The 7541-nt window shown below is 41.5% G+C and overlaps 1 long non-coding RNA gene across 1 annotated transcript; it reads left to right on the forward strand.

Moving 5' to 3' along the window:
- The first annotated feature begins 3956 nt into the window (after window positions 1–3956).
- Window positions 3957–7311, forward strand: LOC140642552 (uncharacterized). Its single transcript, XR_012038998.1, has 3 exons — window positions 3957–4399; window positions 6251–6303; window positions 7027–7311. It is a non-coding gene; the product is annotated as an uncharacterized lncRNA (long non-coding RNA).
- The last annotated feature ends 230 nt before the right edge of the window (window positions 7312–7541 follow it).

The following is a 7541-nucleotide window of genomic DNA, read 5'->3' on the forward strand; positions in this document are numbered from 1 at the left end:
ATGATCCCAGGGTCCTGGGACTGGGCCCCAAATCAGCCTCCCTGCTCCCCGTTGAAGTTGGACCAGGAGGAAGTAGTCCCAAATCTTGTCTCTGATAAAGAACCTGTATCCAAAATGTATAAGGAAATCTCAAAAATAAATTTAAAAATAGATTATTTGAACAGACATGGCACTAAGAAGATAAACAGAAGTCAAGCCCGTGAAAGAGTGTTCGACATCACTTTCTCTCTCTGCCTCTCTCTCCCCCTCTCCCTGCAGCTCTCCCTGCTTCTGCTCTCTCTGTCAAAGGAATAAATAAAATCTTTAAAAAAAATATTCCTCATCTCAAAAATCACCTTAAGCAAAGAGAAATTACAGATTTGGAAAAAAGAATTGCAAATCATACCATGCATTGCTTAATATATAAAGAACTCCTAGAATTCAATAAGGAAAAAAAATTCAATAGTCCAAAAGGAAAAAAAAAATCCAAAACTGTAAACAGAGTTTTCATAGAAAAGGATATAAATGACACAAACTGAAAATAAAAGCTCAATCTTCCTGTTAAGAGAATTACAAAATAGGAGCACCTGGGTGGCTCAGTCAGTTAGGCGTCTGCCTTCAGCTCAGGTCATGATCCCAGGGTCCTGGGATCGAGCCCCACCTCAAGCTCCCTGCTCAGTGGGGCGTCTGTTTGTCCCTCTGCCCCTCTCCCTGTGTGTGCTCTTTCACTTTCTCAAATAAATAAAATATTAAAAAAAAAAAGGGAGAGAAGTATAAAAAGCTATGCTGAGATACTAGTTTTTCATCTATTCAATAATTTTTTTCTCTAAAACACTGTGTTACATTCCGTATATTATTAAGAATCGGGGAACAAGGGTTTTTGCCAGTAGAGATGTAAATTAGAACAACCACTGAGAATGCTGTGCTGTATATGCCAGATTGACTCTTTCAACTGCCAGTCTTCCTTCCTAGTCAGCGAGGTTGCAAAATACGTGCACTTCCCGTATTTGTGCAGCTCGTATCCGGAAGCTAATTAGACTTTCACAATTATTTGTTCTCTGCACGATCTGAAAAGAGACACGAGGCCGAGGCCATCTTTTTGAGGCTCTTGAGTGTTGTAAGGTTGTGGGACACCTGTTTGCACGCAGCAGTCAGGGGTGGAAAGTCTGTCCTCGCGCTTTCTGGACACGGAGAAGTAGCGCTGGTGGCCGCAGCTCCTTACGATGACCTGTCAATCCCTAGATTGTGGGACGACACCGTGCTTGTCCAGGTTGCCAGGAGGGAGCGCGGTGGCGGTGCTGGCCTCCGGCTTCTGGCGGGGTTCCACCGGGGCAGGAGAGTCCCCGGCCCCTGCCAGCACCTGACATGGGCGTTTGTAAAAGTCATAACCCTTCTAATAGGCGTATATATCATTGTGGCTTGAACTTGTATTTCCTTTTTTTTTTCTTCTAGTAGAATTTTACTTTCATATAGAGTGGGAAAAAAAAAAAAAAAAAACCTAAAAGGTTAAAGCAAGTCCAACAACCACCTCTACGCAATAAAGCCTTTGCGAATGTCAACTGAAGTGATCCAGAGCTAAAACTGAATTATGCAGATTTTCAGTGAAGTCACCCAGTCATGTAATGCAAACAAAAGTCAACTATTTACACGTTAGGCGAGCCTCTCAAAAATGCACCCCAAGAAGCATTCATCTTTGTTTTTTGCTTTTTGTTTTTGTTTTGTTTTGTTTTGTTTTGTTTTCGTATGCCATCCAAAGACTTGCACGTTTTTTCAGATTATTTAATCTTTTCAATAGAACGTGGCCTGTCCCGTGTGGTAATGCTCTGGTACTATTCGTTTAGGATGGCTCCTCCTGCAACCAGACGTGTCCCCAGAGGGGCTTTGGTTCTGCTTTAGAAGTTCCAATAGAGATTAAAATCTTTTTTGAATCAAATATCAGTATGGAGGGAGGGGACGCGGGGTGCAACATAGACCAGCAGGTTACCTCTCTGTATGTTAGAGATCACTCCTTTGAGGTATTTGCGCCACAGCCTGGTCCGTCCTGCTTCATATTAGGTAGTACAGGTTTGAATCATCAGAACCTTGGCAAGACCTGATTTTTTTTTCAAAATTACAATTACCTCTAGGAGCAAGTCCATGTTACTGAGTCATGGGAAATTTAATATCGTGAAGGAAAACAAGTATAGCCAGGCATCTTTAAAAATATGCCCCAACCACTGCTTCTCAATATTGAAAAACTAAAACTACATACGTTTATTGTACAACAAATCCCATCTGGGTCCCCTGAAATTCCCCTAGTTTCATTCATTAGAAAGGGATTAGGAAAAAAAAAAAGAGACTTAGCACTTTATTATTATTTTTTTAAAGATTTTATTTATTCATGAGAGACACAGAGAGAGAGGCAGAGACACAGGCAGAGGGAGATGCAGGCTCCATGCAGGGAGCCCGATGCAGAACTCGATCCCAGGACCCTTGGGTCACGTTCTGAGTCCAAGGCAGGTGCTCAACCCCTGAGCCACCCGGGGGTCCCTACAAATCGCTTTCATAGAAACTAACAAGCTGATTCTAAAATTCATGTAGAAGTGAGCCTAAAATGGTCAAAGACAATTTTGGAAGAAAACAAAGGTGAAGGCCGAGGACGACTTGATGTCAAGACCAACCTTGAAACTGCACTAACCGGGGTCGTGTGGTCTGGGCATCAAGAGAGACAAATCAGTGGAATAGAATGGTGTTCGGAAATAGAACCGCCCATCTGTGGACAACTGATTTTCAACAAAGGTGCAATAAAGGACAGTCTTTTCAACAAATGGTGCTGCAGCAGAAATGAAACAAAACATTAACTTCCATGTCTACCTTGTATCATATATATAAAAAACCCAACAATCTCCAAATGAATCCTGGACCTGAAACTATAAAACTTTTCAAATACATAGAAAATCTTTGGGACCGGGAGCTAAGCAGAGAGTTCTTAGAAACAACACCAAAACACAACCCATAAAGGAAAAGTTGTCAGATTTCATCAGAATTAATTAATTAATTTTTATTTATTTTTAGATTTCATCAGAATTTAAAATTTCTCTTTGAAAGGCATTAGAGAATGAAAAGAGAAGTTGGACTGGGAGGAAATAGCTCCAAATCTTATCTCTGATAAAGAACCTGTATCCAAAATGTATAAGGAAATCTCAAAAATAAATGTAAAAATAGATTATTTGAACAGACATGGCACTAAGAAGATAAACAGAAGTCAAGCGCATGGAAGAGTGTTCGACAGGAACAGAAGCAGGCTCCATGCAGGGAGCCCGATGCGGACTCGATCCCGGGACCCCGGGGTCACGCCCTGGGCCAAAGGCAGATGCGTGCAACCTCCACATTCCCTTTGTTTCACAATTCTGGCTACATATTTAGGCGCACACTCTCTGAACACCCTTGACACTTTGTCCATCCTTAGATAGCTCCATTTCTGAAAAAGAGTCAAGTCATAACTCAAACTGCTTGACCCTCGCTCCTCCTTTCTTTTCACACTCATCAGTATAGGAGAGGGATGGAGACTGGACACAGGCCAGACGCCCAGCTCTGAAATTTTACATTGTGTCTCCCAGTGAGACTTGAGCAATTTACTTAACTTTCTTTGCCCAGCTTCTTCATTTATAAAATAGAGATAATAATAGTATTTACCTCATAGGGTGGCTGAGAATATTAAATGAGTCATTAGATATAAAGTGCATAGAATACACCAGGATGGTAAATTCTTAATATTAGCAATTATGACTATTAGCAGAAGATTTTGCTTGTGTCATTTTGCCGGAGACGAACACCTCCCACCAGCTCTATCCCACCTCCTCCCACCTCGTGGTCTTTTAATAGATGATCTCATTTTTCCCACAGCATGTTGAACAACATTCTTTACTGGTCCTTCTTCTAGAATTATAAACACGATCAAGAACCTCCCACTTAAAAATCTATCCTTAATGGTGAGCATTTCTTCTTCTCTCTTGTTCTATAATCAAATTTATTAAAAGTCCACACTGAGACCTCCACTTTCTTCTGTTTCCCTTCATTCCTCACATTACTGCGATCTACTGGACCCCATCATACCACGAAATTGCTTTGACTGAGGCCAAGTATGACTATTTTCAAGATGCCTCTCCTGTGTTTTTCCACTGTATCCTGAGGCCGGGTTACCTTAAAATTATGACTTTTTCAACACTTCATATACCCTCTGACGTATGATTTTTTTTAAATTTTTATTTATTTATGATAGTCACAGAGAGAGAGAGAGAGAGGCAGAGACACAGGCAGAAGGAGAAGCAGGCTCCATGCACCGGGAGCCCGACGTGGGATTCGATCCTGGGACTCCAGGATCGCGCCCTGGGCCAAAGGCAGGCGCTAAACCGCTGTGCCACCCAGGGATCCCCCTGACGTATGATTTTTACTTACTTATTTTGTTTATATTTGTTTTCCCTGAGTAGAATGTAAAATCAAGGAGAACAGGGATTTTTGTGTCCTCTGTTTATTGCTACATCCCTATCACCTAACATAATGCAAGGAACGTCACAGGTGCTTACTAAATGTGCCTTGAATGAGGGAACACTGAATTGTGATGATCTGTTTTTCTGTCTCCTATGTTAGGAGCTACTCTGAGGACTGGAACTGTCCCTCCGATCTCTTTATTAGCCCTGCTAGCTCAGAGCCTGACCCAAATGGGAGTGTGAACATTGATGGGTTCATGCGGAGTCGCTATGGTTCCAGTATTTTTGGTAAATGCTTCTGGAAGATACTCCAAGGCCTGAGAAAGTGGTTTTTAAATTCTATTCTGAAATCCTAGAGTTCCAATGAGCTGCTATGAAGATTTTGCAAACAGTGGAGATTTAAGTTACGTAAAGAAACTGTATTAGTCAGTGGTCTCCAGAAAATAGGACCAATAGGAGATTATCTACCTATCTGTTGATCTAGCTATCTAGCTATCTAGCTATCATCTATCTATTTAATCTATCATCTATCTGGAGATTTATTAAGAGGAATTGGCTTCTGTGATTATAGAGGCTGAGAAGGCTCACAATCTGGAGGAGACAAACCAAAAACCAGACACAACTACAGAGAACAAACAGATGGTTACCCGAGGAGAGGTGGGTGGGAGGAATGGGTGACATAGGTGAAGGGGATTAAGAGTGCACTCATGATGACAAGAACTGTGTATTATATGGAACTGCTGAATCACTATATGGTACACCTGAGACTAATACAACATTGTGTATTAACTATACTGGAATTAAAAAATTTTTTTAAAAAAAGATTTTATTTATTTATCCATGAGAGACACAGAGAGAGAGGCAGAGACACAGGCAGAGGGAGAAGCAGGCTCCCTGCGGGGAGCCCGATGTGGGACTCGATCCCAGGACCCAGGGGTCATGCCCTGGCCAAAGGCAGATGCTTAACCGCTGAGCCATCCAGGTGCCCTAAAATAAAAATCTTAATAAAAAAATAGTTCTCCTGCTAAAATAAGTTTGAAAATGATGTTTAAACCAAAGACAGGAAGGAGGGGTGCCTGGGTGGCTCAGTCAGTTGGGCTTCTGACTCAATTTCCACTTGAGTCACGATCTCAGGGTTGTGAGATGGAGCCCCGCGTCGGGCTCCAGGCTGACGGTGGAATCTGCTTAAGATTCTCTCTCTCCCTTTCCCTCTGCCCCTGCCCCCACACTTTCTCTCTCCCTCCCTCTCTAAACAAACAAACAGAAAAATAGAGGAAGAAGAAAATACAAAGAAAGAACAGAGAACATTGAGTGCACGTTTGGATCACGTGGGGAATTTCCACACTGATACCTGGGCCCCATTCCCAGAGATGTTAGTAGGGGTTAAGGATTGAGCATAGACAGTTCTTAAATTCTTCAGGTAATTCTAAGTAACAGCCAGGGCTGAGAGCCACTGCAATAGGCAGTCCTTGAGAAACGGGGCGAGACTAAAAGGGAAAATGAAGGTTAGTGTGTTGAGAGAGGCAAAATGACCCCAATGGTTGCTTAAAGTCCTTGTTAGTAATACTGGGCCACTGGGGACACCTGGGTGGCTCAGTGGTTGAGCGTCTGCCTTTGGCTCAGGTCCTGGGATCGAGTCCCACACATAGGGCTCACCTGTAGGGAGCCTGCTTCTCCCTCTGCCTGTGTCTCTGCCTCTCTCTGCGTGTCTCTCATGAATAAAGTCTTTTTTTTTTTAAACAATACTGGGCCATAAATAGTCCATGTTACTGGTTTTTTTTTTTTTCTGGTTTTTTTTATAGGCATGACTAGTAATTGGATCCAGACACTCGAAGGGACATAAGAGCAAAAGCAAGTAAGTAGTTAATGGTTACTTTATGGGGCACTAATAAGAACTAAAAAATAAAAAAAAACCCATCCTTCTTCCTTGAAGCTTTCTAAAAGGTTAATTATCAACCAGTTCTTTCAACCCTTAAATTACTTTCTGAGAGTGAATTAGAAAGAGGAGCATGAATTCTATTAGGAAATTGTGGTACTACCACAGATTAATTCTTCTTATTAAATGGTGCTGTTGTTCATTTGTCACCATGAAGAGGCTAACTTAATCCTTGTTTTGAGCTTGCATATTGAGCAATTCTGGATAATTGCATGTAGAAGGATAACCTTTATAACAGGCACAATCCAATACAGAGAAGAACTCATTCTTGGAATGCAATTTCAAATTCATAGAGTGGAATCTAGCATCGAGGATGCATGAGTTTAACGGTGCATGAGCATGAGTTTAACGGTGTTATCATTCCTAACGGAAATTTCCAGTAATCTGTGGTTGAGTATAGACTTGGGAACATGGCATCGTGGCCACCACATTGGATTTATCAGCGGATGAGTGTCATTAACCAGAGGTTGCATGATGTTGGTCACAGGTGCCTTGTTTGGGTTATTGTCCTCTTTATGAAAATACATTTCATATAATAGACGGACTCTCCATGTAGAGAAGGAGATATCGTAATCCAACTCTTTGTAAAGAGTATTTCCATAAAAATATATTGGACTTTTTTTTTCCCTTTCAAATGAACAGGTTCTTGCGAGTAAATCTGATGAAGCGGTTTGCCACGAGAATCGCCTGACACTCCAAAGCAAAAGCACTGAACAAAAGTCGACTTTCACAGAAGTGGCTATCGCATGATTTCTCCTGCAAGGACCAGTACTTTCTATTCCGTGATGATCTGCGTCCTCTGCTATGCTTCATCTCATGCTTGACTGATTCCAAGTGTGAAGGGGGTTAACTGTATTCGCTATTGGCAATTTAGCATTAATTGTAATACGCTGTAATCCAAATTACAATCTGTCATTGCCAGTCAAATTGTGAAGCGTTGTAATTGCGTTTTAGAGTTCCGCTGCCGTTGATGATTGCTACCTCATTTGTGTTTTAATATCCCGTGACGAATTTGCAAATGGAAATACAATCCTGTAACAAGCCAGGAAACAAGCATTGTTCGTCCTATTATAACAGCTAGAAAATTATTTCTTAACAAATGAAAAGGGAAAGAGATGGTAAGACAGTGAAGAGAAATCATTTAAGGACGAAAAAGA

The sequence above is a fragment of the Canis lupus genome, chromosome 11 (genome assembly GCF_048164855.1).
Source record: "Canis lupus baileyi chromosome 11, mCanLup2.hap1, whole genome shotgun sequence".
NCBI classification, from domain to species: domain Eukaryota; kingdom Metazoa; phylum Chordata; class Mammalia; order Carnivora; family Canidae; genus Canis; species Canis lupus.